Below are 27,014 nucleotides of genomic sequence, written 5' to 3'. Positions count from 1 at the left end.
CTTAATGTGTGTGTTTAAGGGAGAATTGCCATGGTTTTACCATAAGGTGCAAAATTCTTATTTTACAAACACCACTTTGTCTTTTTTTTCTTTTTTTTTAAATTTTCTGCTGCCCACAACTACCTTATTATTCCTTTCAATGGCCATTCAGAGCATGCAGATTTACAGGGTATGTATCATGTATTTTTATCTTCAGAGACATCTAGAAAACTCTTGTGTCTCCATGATTACTAATAACTAAAGGTTATATAGCCCATCTTCCTACAAATTAATCTCCTTTGCACCTACTGTTGTGTTGTCCATTTCAGAAGACATTGTGAATCCTAAAAATAACTGTAAATAAATGTCACCAGAATAAAGGCTTTTACCTCATGTTTAGGGAACCTATCTGTTGATGCAGTAAAGCTTGCTGTCAGTATTTTACTTTAATTTAACCCTGAATTTCGCTATCTTATTCACACCATTATTTCTAGATCTCTAAAAAACTATGCTAAATAATTCTTACGGCAACTGCATAACTCTGGAGTACATCCCAGATCAGCCATTCTTGTAAAGCTGTAATTACTGAGATTCACACTGCAGAAGTTACTTCTCCTCTAGGGCAGACACTGCCCTTGCAGCTCTACCAGAACTGGCTGGATGTGGGCTATTGCATGAACTCTCAACTGCTAGTTATCACCGCTCAGCTGAAGGAGTTAGCATAAGCACTCTTTCCTGTTTCAGTCCAAAATCAAAAAGATTAGCTTACCCACAACAGGGAGGCCATGTGAATTAACCTGACTGCCTTGCCTCAAAATGGATTAGGCTCACTCACCGGATTAGCCATAGAGACTAGGCAGTGTATGAAGATGGTCTCTCCCCTTCTGCTCTCTGCCTCTTAGCTGTCAGCCACTGCATCTTAGTGAGTCTCCGTGTGATTTGCATAGACCCCATCTGCCGTCTAGACAGCACCCAGGAACTCACAGTTGCCCAGCAGGGTGGTCTCTCTCCTAGCCCTTGGCTCCGAGAAAGTCTCAGCAATTGGAAATGGTGAGTGTCAGAGGAGCGTCAAAGCCATGCATGGCTGATGAGTTAGAAATGCAGGTTGGATGCAAGCTGTGCTTAACTAAAGGCAAATAAACTTGATAGGGAATATTGTCGCCTGTTCACACTAAGCTCTTTATAAACTTTCCTTGTAAAAACTCTGCAAAATGTGACTTTACCATAACACCCATAGAAGTGCCTAATTTCAGTATTCATCAAACAGCGAGCTAAGACTTCCAGAGGGTTCATGGTAGCTTCCCAGTAGACTACGAACATTTCAGTGTTCAAAATAAATAGCAGATCAACACTAAGTTACGTGCAAACATAGCAGTGCTATGGAAGTGCCACCTTTTTTATCCATATTCTGTCAAGGGAGATGTTGATACCCAGGGTCCTGTCTGCATGGCACACTGCAGAAATTTTCAAACTAACATCAAACATGATAACTGCAAAGAGAGAGCTGCACAGTCACTTCAGTATGTTAGGCCAAGCACAACAAATACACCTGTTTCCAGGACTGCTTTTGGTAACTGAACTGGTATCTTTTCTCAGCACTGAACTGCTTGCACAGCTTCCATTGCACAGGGTAGACATGCCCTAAACATCTCTTGTATGTGCTGGTAAGTGTGGACATGTTAGTGAAGATTGATGTGCCCCTGCATTCAAGAGTATACTCCTATAGCAGGCGCATCATCACAAACGACACCAAATTCCATGAGATTGTCGATGTGCTGTACCAGCCACCACTCTCGCAATCCTGTCCCCCATGACGCCACTAGCACTCCCCTGGTGATACAGCATTTTGGCTTAATGCTCTTCCTGCTGGGTGAACAAAACTTCCGTTCACTCTGATGGATTCAGAGTTAGATTTGTGCTGAGCACTAACCCAGATTCATGAGCTCCAAATTTCCACCTGCCACTGCTGAAATTGAGAGCTCTACTGGAGTCAGAAGCAGGACGTCTACAGCTCTTACTAAGGTTTGGTTGCCTTGTGTTCCCAATGAAGCCAGAGAAAGGGTCAATCACATAGTTATTGAAGAGCTATGCTGCCTTGCAAGGAGGTTAGTTAGCCCTCTGAATTATCCCAGGTTCAGCTGGATCCTGAAAGCTACTCTGTACCCCACTGATGCCAGCATTACTAAATTCATCCTAGTATTCACTCTAGTGAGCTAGCTACATGGTGATATTGTCAGCCATCTAGACATGAATAATGCAGAGATTTTAGTTGCAATCTCCACATCTTAACTTCCTGAGCTAAGACATTTCATTAAAAGTCTTTAAAAAACACAAGATGGTTAATTCCCTGGGTTTTATACAGACTTTAGTTTTTACTAAGGCTCAGCCCTCACAGAACAAGTAATCCAGGAAAAATAAAGACATCTCTGAATCTGCTTCTGTGCTTGAGGAAGCGTAGGGACTGCTCCATCAGTCTGTTGCTGCTGGATGCTTAGCAGGACTACAGCCCCACTGCTGTTCAGGTAGAACAACCTGGCAACATCAAGCATTAAGGAAAGGATTGTTTCTCTTTCTCTTATCCTAGCCTCATTGCTCATGAGTGAGTACCATCTGTCCTTTCCCCCACCCTAATGCCAAAGCTCTGTACTATGTCAAACAGAGCAGTGCTCAGTTGCCTCTTCACAGCAAGAACATCAATATCATTAAAAGGTCTGCAATGGCCTTTTAAGATCAACACCAGACTGACAAACTATACCCTGGATTAAAAACATGCACAGAGTTCCCTGTATGTCAACAAGTGGAAGATTTTACTGTTTCCAGATCTTCCTCATGATGGAGAGTAATTATTATGATTATATGGCAGAGATACAGCAGCTCAGAGTGTCACTACATCTGTGAGTCATTCACAGCAGTAGAGTTAGCAGAGGCACAGCCTGGATAATGGGATTAGCAAGGCAAGACAAATACATGCCTTGGGAGTGCACACACGTGTGTGCTCATTAGGTGTCAAAATAGATAATTAAGGATTACATCGTATTAAGAAGATCAAGTAGGACTTAGGGCACATTCATGTCAGCTGCACTGGTAAGTTGATCACAGCACCTACAAAGTACTTTCCTCTCTCCCCCCTACCACACATCTTCCCTGTTGTTTAGTTAACTGAAAAGCCTCAATGCCAAAAATAGACACTTAGGCAAAAGAATTTATCTCAGTACATTTCTAAATTTCATAGAAATATTCAAGACTATTGCAGTGTATTAATACAGAAACACATAAGACAGTGCTACGCATTTCTCCTCTTCCATTTCCTAAAAGCCGGCATGATAAAACTTTCCTTCCTTCCTTCCTTTCTTCTGTCCTGGAACAGTTTTTTTCTATTAATAATTGTATGTCCACATGGGAAGGGAATCAATGTGACTGAGGGTTCAGGTACCCCTCATGGCAACTGCAGGCTGGAATCATTAACTATGCATACAAAATTCCCAAAAGAGGGACAGAAATATGCATCAGAGCGCTTAATTTTTTGATACATACACCAAATGGCAGCTACGACAGGGCACTCAAAAATATTTGTTTGTCGTTTCATTTTTGCTGTTCTTTGAGTATGGCTGTGCATTGCACAGACTGTATGTTGGAACTGAATAACAGTTCCCCTCAGGTTTTTCTCCAGTTTTATAAAGGTCTCCTTTATGTAAACTACGTTCTTGGGTCATCTTTGTTATATTCTCCTCTTGCAATTAGAAGCAAGGTGATAAAATGAAGGCTGTCTCTATAAGGATATTAATACAAAACAAAATAACTGCTGTATTGTGGGCAAACCAGGTAATTGTAAATAGTTTGCATCTCCCTAATTTCAGTGTATTTTCTATTCGTTACATACCCTACTGCTCTGTTCAGCTATAGTTCAGCAGTCGTGCGATGGAAGCAGCAATGGTCAGAGACAGTGCCTGTGTGGAGAAAGGACAGAGAGTTTGAATAAAGTCAAATGAGATCAGCATCCAGTAACACTCTGCACTGAATGTCAGAGCACGATTCTTTGTGCTTTCTCCTACCAGTTTTAAAAATGCATGATGGTGTTATTTAGTACATATAGTGTATGCTCTCAGCTAAACACCCATAAAGCTTTCACATCACCCTATCACGCATTTCTTTTGTGCTCTGTCTTCGACTGAGAAATGTGCAAGTGTCCGTACCAGTTGAGAGTGTATGGCTGTTGGTGCCTCTAGCACAAAGCAATCTCATTGAGTTTCATGCTCATCAAGAGCAGCTCTACACCCGCATGCGTATCTTCTTTAACATGAACAAATCCAGCAGTTCTGATTATAACCAAAAATGTGACAAGAAGGGACAAGCTTTTTTTCTCCTGAAGCAGGAGGTGAGCAAATGCAGCCTCTCAAGAGTCTGTGGGGATGTACAAGAGGGTTGCTCCTCCTCTGTGGACCATCTTATGCCTGATATGGTGTAACCAACAGAGCAGAACCAGTGAGATTAATTAAGCATTTGTGCTCTCTTTCATTTACACAGATAAAAACTGGGAATGATTCCACCGGAGAAATGTAGTTACAGCAGTGTAATTAAGAGAAGAACTACGCCCTGGGCCTCCACACTGACCTGTATCGCCAGTGGGAGAAATTGGTGGCCTGAAATGCCGTGCCAAAACTGAATGCAAACCTGACAGGCAGCAGGGAGGGTTTTGCTGCCTGTCCACGGCAGAGGCTGCATGCTGGCAGCCCACAGCACAGGGGAGGCACCCCCCACACCGAACCCCCATCACGATGGCCTCGTGCGGCTGCAGCAGCTGAGGGAGGCAGGGCCTTAAAACACAGCCTTTTTAAAATGTCACTGAGTAGGTTTCAGCTTAAGTGCACAAGAATAATCTAATTCCGCTCCTACTCTAAGAGGATAACATATATTATTCTTTCTCTTCATCTATTTCCCCTGAAAGCTTTCTGCACCCAATTGCATTAATGAACGCTGAACTGATGATGACGCAGATCAGATCAATATGGACATATGCAGAATTAGGTCATTCTGGTAGAGAGCAGCCCCAGCCACTCCACGAGCACTCTGCCAGATGAGAGGCAGTGAGCCGAGCCCTCGTCCCTCACTTTCGCTTTTCTTATACAATATGCATGAGGATGAAATCCAGCATGCACTGGTGCATTTTGTGGAGACAGAAACTTGCTGCAAACGTGAGCTTAAAACACAAGTACCTTGTATGCTAAAGTACCCATTCTTGGCCCCTATCTGCAGTTGTTGAGGCCTCTAACAGCTAGGTAGTAGCTGCTCTTTACAAGCAGGGAAGAGGGACGATTTGGGAAGAGGAGACAAGGACTTGTGAGTATACTCTGTGCAGGGAAATAACAAGTCTTCAAGACTGGGAGAAAAGCAAGAGTGAAGCCAAAGGGCTCTGTCCCTGCACAGATTTGCTGTTACATCCCATCTTCTGCCCTCAGTGAGATGGATAGGACAACTGGAAAGTGCAAAGGAGTCCCAGAGAGTCAGCTATTGAAGAATGAGATGTTCTAGACAGAGCCATCTTAGGGCAGAGCCATCAGGAGCAGGCAGGGGCTGAAAAGCAGCTCTGAGGTGAACTTGTTGCTTCATATTTCTATACCAGTATCTCAACCTCCCAGAGAGCAGCCCAAGTTTTGATATTAAAGGCTATGAGCTTTATTTCTGAGCAAGATGGAAAAGGCATGTTCCTGGACTTCACCTCCAAGAGTTACACTAAAAACTCCAGGAAGATATCTTGTGCTGAGGGTATGATATTATGGCATGTAAAGCTACTGTTATGCTGGTACAGCCACCTCCTCATAACTCATGGTAGCAGTACTGAGAAGAAGCAGGTAGCTTCCTGGAGCACTGCAGGCTCCCACAAGCTAAGGAACCTTAGGGGACAGTGGCAGTAATGCATCTCTATTGCCCTGACCATGGTCCTACCATAAACTGCACAGAATGTGAATGAAGAGCATGCCAGTGTTTGGGATCTCCACCCCATTTAAGTTCTTACTGGTGCAGACCAAATGGGAAGGCGATTTAGACTACAAGGGCTACCAGGAGGTCATCACCTATTCAGGCCATGAACTATGATCTTACAAAACTAATCAATGAAATCTGAAAGCCTTGGTTACTCTGATGAAATGTTAATTACCATTAACATGATAATATTTCAGTTCCCGTATGGTCTACTATTTAAACTACCCAGACAGAGTTTTCCTGATGTGAAGAATGAGAATATGAACTGCGTACTGGTGTATGATAAGTAGATGCTCCTAGCAGAGGCATGCGTGCTGGCTGTCAAGACAAAGAGCAAAACATTCCTGCCTGTCTGGAGTGAGAAACACAGCCCATGCCGTATTAAGTGGCCAGTACGAGACTGAAATTTGGTTCTAAAAAAGCCTGTGCTAAGGAAGAATGAGGGGGCTGGGATTTTTCATTTTAAAATAGATCTTTTCCCCATTTGTAGGTTGGTCTCATTTTGCAGCAGCTATATTCTGCACGAACATGTGGTAGACCAAAGATTAAGTCTTAAATTCCCAGACACTGGGTTAGAAGAGGCCAAGAATGTCACAGAAGTGACAAGCTTAGTGTCAGCAGATACGGATTTGGTTGCCATACTTTTCAGCACCTCTTGTTACTCGAACCTTCCAAGAACCTTGACATTCATAACAGAAGTGGCTAATTCCCACCTCTCTCTTCCTTAGCAATGAGCTCTCAGTGGGTGGCTTAGCTAAAATAGCCATGTAGTTTTTTTCAAATGGCAGTGGCTTACACCCTCCCACTGGCAATATTAATGCTGTCCTTTGCTTTTTATGAAGTGGTCAGGATTTCATCAGAGTGCACAGACTTGGAAGCAAGAAAATACCAAAATAAATACTACAGTTATCAGCCAGAGTTCAAATATGTACCAGGTAGTCATTCAATTACTTTCTGAAATGAACACTTTGTTTTGAAATCAGTTGTAGCATATGTGTCTGAACTCCTTTTGACTGCAGAGAAAATTATGATGTGCATTTTCAAGGCCAAAATCTTGCCTGAAGTTAGCAAATACAAACTAGGTGCATAAAAATGTAAGAAAGGTCAAAGGGATACAGCTACACTACAGTGTGAAGGGCATTTCTAGGACATCCTGCAGCCTATATACCCTCTCCAGACATTCAGTCAGAATCACAGCCTAAAGTATGGACATAGGCTGTGCTCAAAGGGATGTGGCTCTGCTGGTACCTCTCACTTAGTGGCTTAGTACATTGCAACTACTTTTTTTGGGTGCTTACGCAAAGTTCCTGTTGCCTGCAAGATATCAAAGTGTACAGGACACGCGTGGACATGGGGATCACATTGTTCTTCTGGATGTTCCTGGGAGGACTCCACAATGGGAGGGAAAGCACAGCCCTCTAGGATTGTTTGAGGCTTTTTTAAGGTATTATTAAAACAGGGGTCTGTTTGTTGATATCAGTCTTGCTCTTTAATCCACATACTTCATCCTTAGCTCAAAAACTCTAAACTACAACTTTTTTGCTGTTCATATGGAGTCAGGAAACTCCAAACTCACTCATTTTTATCTGCCAGTGCCCCACAATAGAATGCTATCTAGGTTCAGTTCAGGGGTTTCTGATTATGTGCTTCGTGCTCAGCAGCAAAGGGCTGAGATATGTGCTGGCTAAGAGCCTACTTCAAACCATTTCAGCAGAAAACCAAGTTCAGTTCTGGAAAAGGAATGTAGGATAGTTTTCAAATATGTTTTTCCTGGATTGACATACTCTAGAGTGTCTGGAGAACCAAGAGCCAGCTTCAGATCTCATGGGAGATGGCAGAGGAATAAGCCCAGAGCATCTCAGTCTTTGCCAAGCTTTCATACCTTTTCCTTTTACAATCCAAATGCAACAGCAGAAAATAACATTTAATTTCACTCACATCTCTGAACGGGAATTTCCATTTCTTCAAAAGAAATGCTCATCTATACCCCAATAAGTGATCAACAGCGCCTTGGAAACCCAAACCTATGGAAGTCACAGTAATCTCCACCCACCTTTCAGACCAGTGCATTTTTCCCAGATCATTAAACAAACTGAGTACTGACACATCAGCCTTTTCTACTGATACTCACCGGTCCCCTCTCCCAGCTGCAATAGCCACTCCAGCCCACACCATTTATCCTACTGTTCAGATATCACCTCTGTGCTCATTAGCTCACTGTGCTGTTGGTTTCCAGCAAGGGTCTGGGTATTGCAGCTATTTCAGGCTACTGTCAGCAGCAGACATGCAGAGTCTATCTTATGCCACTATTTGGCATGCTCTGAGGTTTACTGAAGACCAAAGAAAGCAGAAATGCAGTAAAGCAGCTCTGATGTCTCCTGTAACAAGTCATAGCATGACAATGGCTAGATTTGAGCCTCTATTTCAAAGTAGGGTTGCCAGTAAAAGTTAAATGTCCTAGCTGCTACAGCTGCTACCTTAAGGCCTTGTCTAAAGACCAGTGAAGGTAATGGAAAACTTCTCATTGACATTAGCATTCCTCCAAATTAAGGAACCACTTTTCATAACTACCAGTTAGTCTGTCACTGTTCTCGTATTGAATGTGCATTGGTTGCCATAAAAGTGACCAGTACACCACAGCACTTCTGCACTGTATGTTTATATTTCACTTGTGAATTGTCTGTGAAGAAAGAAAAACTCGCCCTAATTCATTCTCTCTTCAGCATTCTTCTTCATTTTTATAGCCATTGATACCCTATAGATATTTGTTGTTTGCACCTTTGTGTGATAGTTGCCATTAAAATCTCGGGCTGCTTTGGTTTAACATGTAGGTCATGTTCATTAATGGAATAATAGTAATAATAACAACAATAATAAATAATGCACCATCTTTTCAGTGCAGATTATCACTACTATGAATCTGAAATTTACTCTCTCTGTTATGTTCTCAATAACCATTTAAAATTCACTACTTTCAAGAGTACTCCTCTGTACAAATTTGGCTGCTAGAACATTAATGTAAAGTAGACAGAAAAGAGGTATAAAGTAAGCTGAAAGACACATTAACAATTGAAAAGATTATCTATGAATATGTTGGTTGCTGTATTCACTCAACTTTATTGGTACTCAAATGTGTATTTGATCCAAACTGCCATCTCACTTATTCAGGGAATAAGATTTTCTTTTACTTTTTTAATGAGTCACTAATATAAATCATGAGTTGTGAATATCAAGGAAATATAAAAATGACAATGCATTTATTTTATATCATGTGTGATTTCATGTTCTAACAACATGTACCTCTTCCCACTCCCAGATCACAATTGACTTCTGAGCATATGGAGAAGCAGATGTGTCAGAAGTATCCCAGGGTGTACTAAAAGAAAGGGAAAAAACAATTACGCAGTCCTGCATGGTTTAATAAGGTTGATGTGAACACAAATATCCACTAGCTTAATAGCTTTAACTAAAAGCTGAGCATCATAGTTCCTTTTGTCTCCTGTGCTGACTTGCCCTTTTGCATAGTTTTACTGAAGTTGCACTAAGTTTTGTATTTCAGCACATTCCCACTGCGTATTAAAAAAGTGGAGATGCACCATGTGAAGATATCTGATATACAGCTAGAGCTGGGCAAAACTTTTTTGGACAAAATGTTTTTCCGGAATAACAGTGATTCAATGATGTCCATTTTTTGTTAGCTGCTTAAGGGGAAAAAAAAGAAAAGTCTTAAAATTTGTTCAAAGCATTTGGAAATCAACTTCAGTTTTATGAAAGAATGAACAAGGAAACAAGTAACCCCTTCCAAAACCCCAAACTTGTTCTCAATCAAAAATTATTATTCTTCCTACTTTTCATTTGGCGGAACACTTCATTCCTGATTAATGCAAAATGAATTCTTGTAGATCTACCAGTGAGCCCCCCCAAATCAATTATTTGCCCAGCTCTGGATACAGAAGTCTAGTTAGGAGCATTTCTTTGGCAAAAACACCAGCTGTAATTCTTGTGTGTCAAACTCCTAGGTCATTTTCAGATAGATTAAGGGTATGCTTTCAAGTGACTGTTCTTCCAGATACTCTCTCTGTTTGTTTGTGCTTATCATGCATCAGTACTTCTGCTTTCACGTTGAAAATATACAAAGATAGAACTCATGGTCATGAATTGTGCAAGAATGATGCTAATACGAGGCCAAAAAGGAGTATCTGGCTTTGATCTACAGCAATGCAAATATGAAGGCCTTGGTGGCTTAAAGGGGATGCCAGAATCGTCCACTTCTATTTTACTGTTTCAAACCCTGGATCCAGCTCCTCATGACATAAATGGAGAAGGAAGAATTTTTAAATAAAATTTGTTGGGATTATCATAATACTATCAGTTGAAATAAAAATCACGGACAATTAAGTGCCTAAGGCAAGATATGTACTAACATCTGTGTTACATAAAATCCTTGTTCTCCTGTCAGATGGCAGCAGAAGATACGAGTGCTCTCCTCTGAAAATCAGGACAAATCCTTGGACAATGATACTGGCATGCCATGGGCCTATGCAAAGCCCTTTCAGTTTTTCAGGGCAGTGCAGAGTGTTCATGAACAGCAAAGGGGGAGATACCACCTATCTATGCCAGCCACCAAGTCAGCATTTGTGAGAGGCAAATTACTTTGTGAAAGATGAGAAATCGTGACCATTTGTGAGAGGTGAGAAGGGTCTGGACAATTTCCAAAGTCACCTTTTCATGAAAGAGTGTTGTCAATAATGCTTTGAGCACTACTCACTTCATGGTAGTACAGGCTTGAATCTACTGCTCTTTGCCTAGCTGGAGAAGCTGGCAAAGCCTGCTGAGATACGAGGGGTGGAAGAAAAGAGAGAAGTTCAGATGGAGGTTCTATTCAGTGCAGATAGTGGCAAAAATCCAGTCCTGCTGATTTCAAACCCAAATTATTTTCCCATTGTGATTATTTTCCCATTTCTCCAAGCTTCATGTCTCTAGTGAAAAAAACCCAGAAGAACCAAACAACATTTTTACAGTTTTGGCTTCGTAATTCCATATCTTTGGTGTGCGTGAAATAAAATGAGGAGGATAACAAGTCATACGTGAAACGCAAATAACCTGAGACTGAAGTGTCAGGTGCCATTTGAATGGTTTTCCTTGTGCTCCTCATTGTGGGCAAAGTTCACGGCTATGTGATTTATCTCTGTGCCAGAAAAGCACCAGCATAATGGAAGTAATTCAAAGACAGGCACAGGTAATTATTAGAGCAGTAAAAGAGATGATGTGCAAGGTGAGCTGAGAACAACTGGATGCAGATATGTCCAACACATGACAGCTAAGTGCATCAGGAGTCGGTAGGCCAAAGCAGCCTGTGCTTCACAGTGGGAAAGGGTGAAACTTGTGCTGGCCCCAGCCAGGCCAGCTCTGCTGCCAGGTGAGCCTGGTCTGTGAGCTTGGAGCTACCCTTGCTCTTGCACCATGTAAATAGCATCATTACCAGCAGTTTCTGTACATGGTGACCAGGAAAAGGATCCTCACTCTTTTGGCCCTCATGCACAGGCTTAAGCAGACAAATAAGTACCCAACGCGAACCCTCATGTCCAGCCACCGAGACCCTACACAGCAATATATAATTATTTATATATATTATATATAAATATAATATAAAAAAATTTTCTGTTAAAGGACTTTGAGTACTGAATGATGATTCTTCTTTTCCCTCTCTTCATACCTTTTTTGTTTGCTTTCTTTTTTGTGAATTAATGCTAGATTTATTGCCTTGGGTGAGTTTTTCAAAGCGCTCACAGTTGTCCTAATCCTGTTGCTGTTGAAGCCACTGGGAGTTTTGCCAATGCTTTTAATGAGAACAGAGTTAGGCCAGTGCTGTCAGCTTTGAAGCCCCCGCTTTGTGTGTACTCATGTGAAGGTGGGGAACAGGGTGCAGATAAAATGAGAACCAGTCTAAACCTGGATCCAGCAAGGGAAAATAATGTAAACAAAACCCTTCCTGTGGTTCAAAGGAATCTCTTCAACCATTTCTTGCACCATTCCCGAAAAGCATCAAACTGATTTTGTAATCAGCAGCTGGTCTGTGGGGAGGCTCCACTCTGTAGGGTTATATCTTGGTATAATGGTGATTTAATTTACCTTTTGAGGCTAGCTGGTTTTCACTTACAAAAACTGTGCAGAATCCACCTTTTTTCTTCAAATGCACCAGTGAAGAGTCTGCTAGTAATCCACATTTTGTCAAGAATTTTAAAACCAAAAGGGACCATCATGGTCATATAGTTACACCTTCAGCATAATAACAGTTTGTAGAGTCACAGTCAATAATTTCAATGTTCACCCACAACTTCTGTTTGAGTTATAATAACGTATGGAATACTCAAGTGTGTGTGTTTTCAGTGCTATAAATAGGGAAATATACACATAATCTACCTGGGTTGGGTGTGCCACAAAGAGAGAAAGCATTACCCAGACTGAAACAGGTAAATGATTGTGAAAGACAAACTAAAACAATACAGGGATTTTTTTGTTGTTATTTCTGAACTGCAGTAATATATTCTTGTTGCCCTTACATATAAAAAATGTATTCATTTTGATTGGCATTGCCTGTTAAGATTGCTAGATTGGACAAAGATTATACTCATCAATACAGAATGCTTTCATAAGTTCAATTTCTTCATCTGCATCCAAAAGTAATGCTAAGAACAGCGTTTCTCCAGAATAGATTACTACATTGCCCTGACTTAGGCATTGCCAAGAGAGATGATAAACAGGCTTCAACTTGCTTGAAGTACTCTTGCCAGTGTTAGCATTTCATGCAAGAAAGCAATGACAGTTTTTACAGCTTATAGTATTTTTCATAAGCTATTGAAGGAAGTTGATTATAAGATATTATTGTTTTAAAAGTGCTTTTTTTTTCAAATTCCAGTAAGGTTGTGGAGTAAGGCTGGAGTATCATTTGCACATATTTAGGCAAATCCAAGTTCATGCTCAGTTTCTTGTAATTATAGACAAGTATTCATGTTGTAGAAGCTATTAAACAGAAGTAAACAATCTCTACCTCAGAAAAGCCCTGATAAGAAGAGAAGTATCACTCTGTGATCGGTTTGCATGTTCTTATACTTCTGCTCCTATATTCTTAGCTGAAGAAGTTGGGTGCAATTGTTCTGGTGGATATTGGGCTGTGTGGGTGGACCTTCACCTGACCCAGCTGGTATATCTGTGCAACTAAACACAGGAGGCTCAGGGAACAATGTCAAGGTTTCTGGAAAGAGGGCCAGGGACTGTGTGAAATAATGTGAAGAATGTGCTATGCCAGAGTGGATTTTTATAGACTGAAACTCAGGGTAATGGCTGCATGCCCCGGGGTGTAGAAAGGAGGTATGAAAGGACATCAGGGGATGTAAAGGCTGACAGGATTGCTTTGGAGGACTGTGTACTGTGGAGGGAGTGAACTCTGGTGCAGCACCTACACTGGTGTTTGGGGGGAATAGTCCCTGAAGATACCTGTCCCTAGAACCAAGAGTAGCTTCATCCTGGACAAGGCCAGTCAGAGTGGCTCAAATAGAGCAAAGGAGAGAGTTAGTAATCAATCAGTCTCAGCAACCAGGAATCCAACAGTCTTGTTTGCTTCCTGGATTCTGTTTATTTAGCAGTGTAAATGTAGGCAATGCGGCTATTCTTACAAGTTTTGGGAAGAACATTTTATCAGCAGTTATATTGTGCTCTAGCACTGTACAGAAGTATTTAGTGTTATGCAAAATTAGCAAAAAAATTGTTTCTAAAAGTGGTTCTTAGAATTACTCTTATAATGCTTGATTGCTTTATTGTCAAGACCACTCTCAGCAGTAACTTGCAGGTATCTTCTTTAGCATCATTCAAGAGCCTGGAAGGGTGTCTCTTTGGAATGTGTTTCCTAGTCTATTTTAAACCATGTTTTCAATTCTGCTTTAACTGTAATATTTGACTGTGTTTCTTTAAAAGTTTTTTATGTACTCTTACTGTAAGGGCTTTGAATGTGCCTCTGAAAACCACTAAACAACAAAGTTGTTGTTGCCATTGCTGCTTGATCTTTCTGGGAGACCAGTCCCACACAAACCTCCTTCTCTCTCCAGAATACTGCATATTGTAAATACAATAACAACTTTCAGTTTAGTCAGAGGAGAAAAATGCAGTGGCTTTCTCTTCTTTCAGATTGTGAATTAATTTTTTGTTTCGTGAATAACAGTTTCAATAGCTACACAGCCATTTACATTAACGAAAAGACCTCAGATATAACAAAAAGCACAAGTGATGTAGTGAGATGCCATTTCAAATTTACTTTCTGGAACTGAACAGAGAATTACATTTAGATGTGTTCCCAGATTTTAATTCCTTTTTACACTTTTAGAGCTTTTCATGTGCTGTAATCACAGGTATTTAGTTGAGAAATAACATTAAAAGGTTATTCTCATCATATAGCAGGAAGATGTATGCTTTCTGTCCATGTCAGTGAACTCTCATGCTTCATGCTGTGACAGCTCTAGCCCTATTCATGTGGCTGAAGAGAAACTAAGGGAAAGGCAAACTAAAAGAAAAGGAAAGAACAATATTATTCATGTTATATCAGCTCTCCAAATCTAAATGGAAAATTATCCTCCCATTCCATAAGAGGTTTTGAGATTTTGCAGCTTTTTTTCCCATGCTGAAATGGGAGAAAGAATGGAAGGGTAGGAAAATATCACAAACTGATACACTGAGGAAAAATAATTTGGACCAGATGACCTGTATCATTTTATTTAGGCATGTTAGAAATCCTTCATCTTGATTGTGGCCTTTTAAATGTGATTGTTTATTATAATAATGAGTTAAAAGTGTTAGGGAAAAATGAAAATGAAGGGGTAAATTGAAATTTGTGGGGGTTTGAAATGTTTGAGAATGGTGTTAATAACTTCCAATATATTTCAAAATTCAGGATAGTTTTTAAATCAGAAGACTTGCTGAAATAGCTCCTTTCTCCCTGGCAGCTTAATTTTGACTAGTTGACATAGAAAATGTTAGAAAGTTTTTAACCAGCTCTACCAATATCTTCTTCCTGTCCTCTTTTCCGCCACTTGCCACCTCTGTCATTCTGGCTACAGAAAAGGTGATTATTTTCAAAACTGTTCTAAGCCTTTCGGCTGTGCTGCTCCTCTGGGCATCGCTCTGCCTGCCCTGCTGCTGCACGTGCAACCCGTCCTGACAGCCAGGGAGAGGAAACACTGGCATGCAGCTGTGATCCAGATAGGCACAACATGGTAACAAGTCCAGCAGGCGCACATGGAGGGATGGGCAAGGAGAGAGCCCTAGGGAGCATTCCTGTTTCCCTGTCGCCTGTTTTGACACTGCCGCCAAGGTACAGATAGGGAAATGGGAAACACAGGAGGAGGCTCAAGTGGAATTGGAGAGGGGGTGGCAAGCAGTCTGGGACAGTGAACTAAAATACAGAAAATTGCATCAGAGGTTTGAAACAGTTTGCAGAAGACAGTCAAGAATTAATCCGAATCTGGAAACAGAAAAGGGCAGGCAATTCCAATTGTATCTCATGTCCCAGTCTAATTTTACTGCACATTTCTGCTCAGCTAACTGTTGCTGCCTGTTCTAATGGACATTTAAAAGGTAACAATGTTTTAGCATGAAAGATGGATAACAGAGCTATTGGTGCTGTTATTTCGGGTTTTTTTAGCTCAAACTCAACTGGACAATTAAGCATGTTTTCCATATGTTAAGGTTATCTGTACAAGCCAGAAAGGGCTGCAAACCTCAGACCAGAACTGCCCCGTGAACTTCATTTGAGTAATGCAAGTGAAAATATCTTGCTCTTACACTGAAGCAAAAGCTGGAGTTCTGATGAGGGCAGAAGAAGATCTGTTTGGATTCTGTGTTTATGGAGGCAGTGGGCGCCTGGCTATGAGGAAGGAAGGAAGGAATGCAGGCAGGCAAAGGAAACTACAGTTACATAGTTTGTGTAACGTGGTATTACTTTAGGCTGTATATTAGGGCATCCTGATGTCCTTCCATTCTCCAGTCAGGTGGAGAACTATCTTATGAATTACACTGTTGTCAGGAAAGGTCCCAACCCAAAACATTTCATAGAAATATAGATTGGATACATTTCATAGATAGGATCTTCAAATAATTCAGATTTTCAAAGAATCTCCTTCCAGCACATCCAGTTGGATTCTGAAGATCTGGGCTTCTGTTAAAAGGATGGGGTACCAAGCCCATCACCCAGCATGTGCCTGGGGACAGGCACTGCAAGGCAGTTGGACAGCTCTGCCATGGGGCTTCCTTGGGACCAGGAATTTCAGGACCTAGAGTCTCTGACTTAGAGTTAAAAAATGTAGAAATCGAGGGATTCTAGTATCAGCAGCTGTAGGGTAGCCCAAATGTTTGGACTGCACGCATGTCCAGCACTTCTAAAGCCTGGATTGGATCCATCCTGTACACTACTCCATTTATCGCTGTTGGAAGAGTTCTTTAGTCCTTCAGATTAACATGGATTAAAATGGGTTTTCAAATGAGAAAGGAAAAAGAGTCAGATCACCTGAACTAAAACACACTTTTTGCATCCCCCAAAATGGCTTTTAGTGGTAGCTATTTCAGTATTATTCTTTCTTGAATGAGGGACAGCCTTCCCTTATGTAGGAAAGTCTCTATGCATGTTGCCTCTTTCACTCTTTTTTTGGATAGATTTCTAAACCTGTTAGCTCTGTCAGCTACTGTGCTTCTGCTTTTAGTTATTTTCTGAAGGCTGATTATTAAATATCCTATCATCCCTGATCAAAACCCCTTAACATAAAGATTTTGGTGTCATCTGATTCTTCCCCATGTTTTGGTTTACAGTCAGAATGAAGCAGAAAAGGTGTATTTGCTATTACAGAGGATACGCAAAGAAGTGCTCTACTTACTGGGAAGTAGAATGAAGATCTTGTAGAGCAAATGGAAGAGAGGTGTAAATCAGTGTCTCTCAGTACAGTCAGGCAATGTGTAAGTATGGTTGCTAACCAAGCCCAAAGGAAAGAGTTTTCCTTTCTCACAAGAAAATGCTTATCCCCAAACAAGGTGAAGAATGAAATCTTGAGGGAAAAGGAAAAAAAGAATTGAAAGTTTCAGAGTAAAAAGAAATGCCAAACCAGACTGGGCAATTTTTTGTTTGATAAATTGGAATTTGCCACAAGAAACAGATTTCACTGAAAAAAAATCTGAATCAGCTCTTGTTTCCATGTTTGGTCTTCATAGCAGGACATGCTGGATTTGACCTCCTCAGTGCTGAAGCCCAGACTTCTACTACCACATGCACCGTAGTGATCACCAGTTTAAGGATTACTTAGGTGATTTGCTCCACTGTTCTGGATGAAAGGACCCCTTAATTTAACAGCTGTGAAGCCATGGCTACACTTGTGGTTCTGCCAGTGTAATCTGCTGTTTTATATATATATAACTCTTCTTCCTCCCTGCTTTAGAAAATGATTGTTTTACTTCATAGTTTGTGTTTTATGCTATAAAGCAAACTAGGTTCCTCTATTGTCTTGTGGCCTCTCCTAATCTCCTCTCTCCCTCCATTCCTCTGTCATTAAAGTCTGAACTAAACTTTCTCAAATATGACACCCAAGTTTGAATTTAATTGTATAAAAGAGGTTTCATGCGTTCTTGGTACTCTGACTGTAACTGTTGGAATTTATGTTGGAAGTACTTCTAATACACACTAGTATCATGTTTGCCCTTCTTTCTGACTGCATCGCTTTGGCAGTTTATAGCTATTCTTTACTCAACTTCATACTGAGCTGTTACTCCTCACAAGTCATTTCCAACTGATCTTTTTGTTATGATCCACTATAGGGTCAAATTCTTCACAATCCAAGTACTAAGAATTTCCATTGGGAAAAAAATGATTTTTCTCAAAAAAATGTGGAGTCGTTTCATTGCAGTGTTCACGATAGCATGAGGTGCTAAGAAGTTTTAGCTTGGACTGACTTACAGTGCTCTGAAGAGTACTCTGTAGCTTTTCCATGCACAGAAAATGCTGAACAGTTGTGCCAATAAAAAGTCTACTGTATATCACATCATTAGTATTAGTATTACTAATTGCGAATCATTCATTTGGATCTTTTTACATCTGAGTCATCATGAAAAATACAAAGGATATTCTGAAAAACATCCAGTTTAAACTAACAATGAATTTAAGGAATTTCAGAAGACTCTTAAAGTTTAGCTCTCTAAATGTAAAAACTTAAAGTAAATTCACAAAAACATTTTTTTGCCCTTACCATTGACTCTTCATCCTATCCTATTCTTTCTGATAATTGACATGAGACTTGATAATAACTGCATAGAATTGCCTTGGGTATAAGTTTTGCAAAATTCTTAAATGTAATGCAGAGAAAATGTGGTGTATTACTTCTTCCACACCAAGGAACAACCTCTACAATTGTATTTTTAATACCATAGCACTGAGAAGTCACTTTGCAAAGGAGAATGACTGCAGTATTGGCCTGGTTTTCAGAACTGCCCTTTAATCTTACTTTAAACTAAAAATCCCATGCCAAAGAAAATGTCAGTACCCAGCATTATGCATATAAGAACGCTGCAAACATAGATGTATTTTGTAAACAGAAATTGAAATTTGTGTATTGAAACTCTTTGCATTTGTCTTGGAAATGAAAATTGCTCTTATTTTAAAGTACATCTGATATCTTCTGTTGTGGGTATATGTATCCCTATATATTTGCTTACCAAAATCCATCTGTACTCATCAGCTTCTGTCTCTCCACCAAATATAAAACGAAGATTATGAATCTTAAGCAGTAAAATGCTAACAGTTCTAGAAACATGCTTATGTGCAAGTTACATGGGCATCTGAATCTTAGTACTGGATGACATTTTTTCAGTGATAAAACTATAGAGTTGGAATGTCTTTAGAATTTCTTGCCACGGAACAGCATGGTGTGTTTGCCAGCCTCAAGTGTTCAAAAAAAAAAAAAAAAGAAAAAGAAAAAGTTCTAGTTCACAAAAAGCTGAAGACGTTGGTTTAAAAACAATGATATTTTAAATAAAAACACATGTTGCAGCCTGTTTATTTACCTAAAGGTGTTTGAACCTGCAGTGTTCCTTTTTCATGTTTTGCTCAATGGCCAGTTTGTGGAGTGTTATTTATTTAGGTATGTATTTTTTTAGTGAAAGATGAGATTTTGATGTAGTTGTTAGCTCCGTAAGAGAGGTGTTGAACTGTGAGAGCGGTCAAGATGGTGTGTAATTATCATTGACTTGAGAATATTTTAACCAATTTTGAGGGAGTTCTGTCATTTAGAGTAGATTTTTGAAAGTACAGTAACAACTGTCCCTGAAACTTGTGGTGCCAGAGTTAGAAAGACATGTAGGCAAATATACCCACTAAGTAGCACACTGACATTACTGTGAATGCAGGGCTACTAGAAATTATGCACTTAGTGGCTCAATATAATGCTGGGCTTTTTCTCTTAATAACAGTAAGGTTATAGTGCATATGGACAATTGACTTGGCATTTGAATAGATGACCTCAGCTACAAACACAGAGGTATTACTTACGGAGATTAGAAAGTATGCCCTTTAAGAAAGCAGTCTCTGAAACAAGCTGAGTAGTCCAACACAATCCAAAGTTATGAGCCTTGCTAACAGAAAAGCTAATCAACAGTACTGTTACAACAGCAGTGAAGGAATGCAAAAGAAAAATGTTGGAGTTTGTCACGTGGAGATGGATCCTAAATGCTGGATGATAGGTTTCCAAGAGGCTCACATGCACCAGGATAAATCCTGGGAATCTCCAGGAAATTATTCTTGCTGGTGGAAGCTGCCAGAAAGGGCTCTTTCTATCCCTGACTGTCACAGTACAGAGCATGAGCCATGTTAGCCCACTGATTTTAAGCATGTATTTGAAGTATTAATTTGGTGTATGAAGCCTTAAATTGTTTATATCCCTGCTATATGAGAAGTTCCTCCCATTTCTTAGCTTAGTTGAATTCGTGTTGATTTATGTCTGCTCATCTGACAGCTTTGTTTAGTTTCATCTTCCCACCCCCCTCTTACTGAAATTTGACAAAAAATTTGAAATGGAAAACAATTCTAAACCAAAACCCACTTTCTTTTAACTTCATTCTGACAACAGGGGATGGTTTGGCCAATTTGTGAATCAGGAGATTTCTTTAAAAAGAAGTTCTATCAATTTTGGTTTGAATGAATGGGTATTTTGACCAATATGGAACTGGGAATTTCCCAACTAGCTACTTCTGTGAGATTTGTGGTTTTATATCTAAAGCTACTGAACTGCAGTGTTAGTGTAAATGGAGGGAAACTGTAATAAGTGACCAATTATAACCAATTATGACTAATCAGTAACAGAGGGATTTTAGAACCAGACCCCTTGTAAGACAAGACTGACCAAGGAAAGAATGTGTTGTATTTTGTTGTATTGGTCAGTGATATGATAAAATGCATGCAAATCTCTGAGCATGTTTTATCAATATAAGGCCATAAAGACAGAGTCATAGTTTAGCTTTTTTTTTCTACAGCAGCATGGTTTGGTAGTTCCAAGATGCATTTCAAGTGATTCAGAGGCACATCAAGAAATGAGAACTGCCTTCCTGAATAATTATCATTCATTCTAGAAATGTTAGGTAAACTACAATCACTTAGATCTACTCTACTGTGTAAAACAGGACCATCTTAGATTTAAAACTTAATATTGTAGCAAGAGCTACTTAAAAATATCAGCAAAGTTAGTCTGCTCAAAGACAAGCTACTGCAAAGTACTAATAGTCCAGGATATTCAAATTATACTGGGTACTGGCACTTTGCCAATACAATAATTATGTCAGTTGCAACACAACCACACATATATTTTATGTGTTGTATATAGCCAATCAGACAGGTGGTTATATTAGTCTCACATGCAAAATACTTAAAAATAAAGAAGATTCACTGCCTGCATTTCTCTGAATCCTGCCTGAGGGACAGAACAAGGAGTGGCGCACAGGCAAGCCCTTTTCAGCTCTCACTCTCAAGCTCATTGACACTAATCAAGGAAGGGCACCAAGGAGATAGATGATGAAAGCTGTTCCCAGGCTCTTTCAAGCTGATCTGGTTCAGAAACCACTTCAAAGGATGTGGTCAGGTGCCTACCTCTTGGTTTTACATTTGTGGAGCTGCATGTGCGAGGACTCTCTCTCCTCCTTACCTTTTCCAAACACTCTCCTGGGCTGGCTGGTGCATGCTAGAACCTGGCTGCACAGCTTTTCACACGTGAATCCTTTACAAAAAAGACATAATTATACCATTTTTTTTTTCCTAGGTACCATCTTAAGAATATTCTAACCAGCATTACATATAGCATCCAAAATACAGAGCCAGCCAATCAGAGCAAATCATCTAAAACTTGCAGTACTAGTCTTTTAAAAGGGAATTCCCATCCATACAACTAATGGATGGGAACCTCAACCTTCTGATAGCTGTGTGAGCTATATCTGGTTCTTCTCCATAAACTTCCAGTTGTCTGCAGACTTCTCCTTATTCACATCTATCTTCCACACTTGGAATAAAAAGACAAGTATGAATCTGAATAAGTTAGCCTTCGAGACACGTGAGACAGGGTAAATTGTCTGCTGCGGCTTCACTCTGTCTGTGGGGTCGGTGTTGCACACACTCTCTGGATTTCCATAGTCTCTGAAAGACCTGGAGGCTTGAGGGTTGCTACTATTTCAAATTCAGCTGGAGCCTGATATAGCTCTGCAGTTAAATGCTAAGCATTCTTGTCAGTCTATGGGAAGGGTGGGCCTGAGAATATTGACAGAGATGAGAAAGGATAAACTGAGATTCATTTATAGACTTCTATTTTAATGAAAGGCCGTAAGGATTCTATATTTCACCTTGTTTACATTAGTTCATTTCTAGGACATGAAGAGCAAAAAGTAAGGCCTGAGAGCACAGCGTCATGCTCCACCTTCAGTTGCTGACAGTTTTGCCCGAGCAAGAACAGCATGGCATGGTGCACAGTAACAACAGATACTTCAGTGAGAGCTGGTCAGATTTCTGCATACACAGACGTTAACCAGATTTATAGACACAGAATGTTTAATTGTCACTTTGCTGCATGGTAACAGCTGATACTGCTCAGCCCTTCCCTATTCTTTTTGGAAATTTCCCTCGAGTGCACAGTGTCTAATGCAATGGCCAAATACGGCTTAACTGTGTCTAACTCTGGTGTGGGTTGGTGACAATAATATTCAGGATATAAATATCCTAATTCTGGCTTAACCTTGGGCCACCAGACTGCATGACAAATATGCAGAGGACCAAATATGTGCTTGGAGGACTATAACTCATAGCTGCCACAGTTGACAGGCATTCCCGTCTAGAAGGCCCCTAAGGATTCACACATAGCTAACACACTGCCCCCTGAAATCTTGCTGGCAAGGACTTACTCAGTTTTAGGACCACTGATCTTTCTCAGGACAGTTGCACATCCGTCTTTTTTTCCTACCAGTACTTGCCCTATTCATTGCATAGTACTTAAAAGTGTCAGTATTAATAGCCCCGTAAAATTCATCTATGATTTGTAGCAAAACAAAGCAGCTTTGCACAGGATTAATGACTTCAAAACTGTTAATCAATCTCATTAATAATTATCTGGAAAGTAACCCTGATATCACTGGTTGATTCCAGAAGGATTTTGCTTCTTAGTTAGGAAGCTAGATAGAACTATTGAAGAAATTACTCAACTCCATGAATATCTACGGTTTCATCTGAGAAGAAATATCAGAAGCACCCAGATACCTATGAGGGAGCCTAAAGTGTCAGAACAGGATTTAGAAAATGGATCACTTCTTTTACATTACCCATTTTAGGCCCACTAATAACTAACTCACTCTCAGTACATCTGCAGCTAACAAACTGTAGCAAGGAGGAATATCCTGGGAATGCTGGAGAGCAGGAACTGTTTTAGCTCTAGGAAAAGCAGCAGATGAGATGCACTGCATGAATATGGCCAACATATGCAAACCAACCACTACAAATCAGACTAAATATAAATGGTGCTTGAGAAATGGCACACATACAGACTCTTCACAAGTACTTCTCTAATTCTGGAAACCCCTCAAGGACTTGCACAAAAAACACACACTGAATGATTAGTAGGGAAAACTCATCTGTCAATGCATTTATTTGCAAACATCATGCTTCATTGTCTCTGTCCTATAAATCTACACATTACTTCATCCCACTAATATCATTATAAGGTTGTATGGTATTGACCAAGGTTAAATAGCACTCACTTTATTTCAATCTATAAACTGAAGCCAATCAACATGCCTTGATATCACTACTCCAAATTCTCAATAGGACTGAATAATAGAGAAGAGGTAAATCAAAGCTAACTGCTTTAGCTCCAGCCAGTCTGTCTCCACTCAAAGCATCCATTCAGCTGGGAAGCACATCAAAATTTATAGTGTAGACATTTACTGTGAAAGGCTTTAACACTATGAGGAATCCTATACTCGTGCCTTGAAAGCCAATAATATGACACAGAGACTATATTTGCACTGTCCTACAGGAGTGCTCAGTGGCTGACTACAACAGCAAACAAAAGCATTTATTAGCCTGTGAATCTCATTTCACCTGTGTACACTGACACTGGATTTGTTTTCCTTGAAGCCAAAAACAGCAAAAGATTAGGAAACAGCTCCACTTTTTTCTTGTACTTACAACTGAGAGCCCAGAATCACAGAATACTGATATAATTCTCCATCAAAAAGTTGGGCAACACAGCCCTGTTACAGCGTTGTAACTAAGTGACACAGAAGATAAAAATTCTTACACAAGGAATACAGAGCAAATCTATTTTCCTAGACAGTGAAACTGATTTTGTTTCAGGTTCATGAAAAGAACCAAGATTGCAAACATTTATATTGTTGACAACTTCATGCCTTAATTCTCAATATTACCAATGATGATATGAAGGAGATGAGCATCTGAATTACCCTCTTACTGTGAAATGATAATCGTCTTGTTTGGACAAACTCTCAGAGCTTTTAAGAGAGACCCTTGAGTGGGTCAGAGACAGAAGTATATCCTTGCTTTCTCTTTTGACCATGAGTTTAATTTTATTGCGTATTCCTCATGAGAAACATACATGGATAAAGCAATGCATAGGATATATATGTTCCACTGTCTTTCCCTTTATGTTTGGACAAGTGGAAATTGGATGAATTAGTCCCGCACCATTTTTATAGATTGGGGTCCAGTCAGATGTAGAAGGTAATTGCACAGCTGTTGGAGTAGGTGCCCTTTGCAACATCTGTATTTCTTACAATCTGTTTGGTAAATCCTGAATGTTAATAAAAGAGATTACTCTTTCCCTCATGAATGTAAAGGACATGAGATAGGCTGACCTCAAAAGGATCTTGATTTCATTGTTGACCTATGATTTAATTTTACTTTGAAAAAGAAGGATTTCTTTTAGACCTACAACCTTCAGACCACCGTTATAACATTCTTTACAGCCAGAGAGGATGAAAAGCCACTGCAGCTGTGATCTACATTTTGTACAGCAGTAAAATGCATTGCTGCTTGCAGAACATCAATTGCTTAAGATTGCAACCCAGAAGCAAAGGATCTTTGTTAGCACTCTCTTATATCACTGAGTAATAATTGTATCAGACATGTCAAGTCAGAAGTCCAGCCTACTGGAAGGATGCTCAAACTATAGGGACTTTCCCAGATCCTCAGTGGACATACAAACAGAACAACAATCTTGCATTAATGTAGCAGGAGCCTTCATGCATTCACGAGTAATCAGCTCACAGCATGTTATGACATGGAGTGTATGATTTCACCACAGAGAACTATGATAGTTCTCAAAGGTTTCTGCTATCCTAGCCAAAATAGGATAATGTGACTGATTATATGATGTATTTAGGGGAGGCGCTTCCAGCTGTATTTATGTTTACTTAGCATTTCACTTGTTTTGTTTTTTTATTTAAAGGTTCAGTATTTAGATCTCTAAGACTCTTCTGTGTTTTGTTGGGTTTTTTTAATAAGTAATTTGGTAATAATATTTACCCATTTCCTCTTCCCATCCAGAAAAGCTCAGTGGTTCAATCTCCCCTTACCCCAAACCTCTAGGTTTGCTTAATCAAAGCTACGAAAGGAAGTTGTGCTTAGAACTTAAAAAATGTACTGGCTCGTAATGGATAGGAGGTTTAAGTTTGATAAACCATCACAGCATCCTTTCAAAAGCAACTCCTCTTCCTGGCCTACATTCACCCTGAATAACTCACCTTTTCCCCATTCTGGTGCCTTTGTCTTTTCTCGTGTTTGCTAATTGCTTGCCAGTGGCTATGCATTCACTTTTCAGGAAGAAGGTTTTTAATCTGACATGACTAATGCATATTAAGAAAAAAACAACGTGAAAAGCGGAAACAAAATACCATAAAGCAAGCTATGTGAAGTCGAGCAGGACCTGTATTGCTAACCCTGACAAGTTTATCTTCTGATACAACTCCATTTTGTTGCTAAAGCAAGCGAGTGGGGGAGCGTACGCCATTCTGTTATAAAACTGCTAGAGCTGATGAAAGTAAGAATTTCCTTTCCATTAGGTATTGCAAAATTGGAAGAGAAAGATATTCCATGTTGTTCCAAAATGTCTTCAGAAATTTCAAAGCTTTTTTGGAAAGGGGAAATTCCCACCACATTTTATTTTGAAATCATGGCAAGCATTTCATTTCAGATATTTCAAATCAAACTTCTACGAACAACAGAAGCAACCATAGCTCTTAGGTGCCACTTAGCTGCACTTAGCAAATCTGAAAACCCCTGCACTGATGATCTCTAGGGCAGCACACAGGATGGGATCTTCCAGGGGCGCCAATCTATTAAAACTTAGGTCACGAACCTGAGGCTGCATTATAGGTGGGCCAAGCATACAGTTGAGCAAACTGACAAACTTCTGATAGACATCTGTCTGGTAGGCAACTTTTGCAGCTCGCCTTGTAGGAAAAGTTCCCAGTCTGTCGCCAGATTCTCAGATCAGTATTTTCCTGTGAGCTGATTTCATGCTATTTATTTCACATTTTTTAATAGAAAAAGAAGATAAATTTGGAAATTTCTGTGCAGTTCTAGTAAAATTGGTTACATAAAATCAGACATTATTCCCTTTTCTTTTTATCTCACATTCCCTTGATTTTTTGGAGGGTGAATTAATTTTCATTGTAGACAGCCTATTAGATCCTGCTACCTCTCACACACCTTAGCTCACAGCTCCTATTTGAACCTGAGTTCCGAGCTGGGTCCTTCATATCGCATCCGTTTGCTTGGTCTTTACCAACCAATGCTCTTTCCGTCACTAACCTTCCAAACTAATTCTGCCACTTCTTGAAAGTACTAACCTCCCTTCCTGCTGTGAAGAAGTTTTTATATTCTCGGAAAGGAACATTTACCTCACAGTAGTATGTTAGAGCAGCTAGTTTTATGTACGTCTTGTTCAAGCAATGCTAAAAAATAGTCAGAGATACCTAATTAGGGAAGACATAGCTCTCAGCTGACTACTGTGCACTGCGCTATGTAGGACCATGCTCTGAACTGACTAGCATTACTAAAAAGGCTGAGGCCCTCTTGGAGTCCTGATAAACTATTTCTGGTTATCAACAAGTTGTCAATGACTGACAATGGTATGTGCTATCTTCCCACATCAATGTGGCTCTCCTAGTAATCCTCACCTTAGGTCAGCAATCTCACCACATTTGAGTCAAATTTCCCAACATGCCTCATACTGAATACATGTGAAACACCAAACACAGATTGCTGTCAGATACAGAGTTTTTCATGTGGCACATATTTTGAGCTGAAAATGTTACTTATTCTTGTTGAAACTCCTTCCTACTCTGAAATATATTTAAGGCCAGATGTGCACACCTCCTATCATTTGTCATGGATGACCTCTGAAAGGCAGTAAGATTTGCTCTAACATGTGCTTCCTCAGAGGGTGCACCACATACACCACTTCTGTTTTCTGAAAATA

Source organism: Haliaeetus leucocephalus, unplaced genomic scaffold, assembly GCF_000737465.1.
Source record: "Haliaeetus leucocephalus isolate CR32 unplaced genomic scaffold, Haliaeetus_leucocephalus-4.0 Scaffold722, whole genome shotgun sequence".
NCBI classification, from domain to species: Eukaryota; Metazoa; Chordata; class Aves; order Accipitriformes; family Accipitridae; genus Haliaeetus; species Haliaeetus leucocephalus.
Note: the sequence above shows the minus strand (reverse complement) of the source record.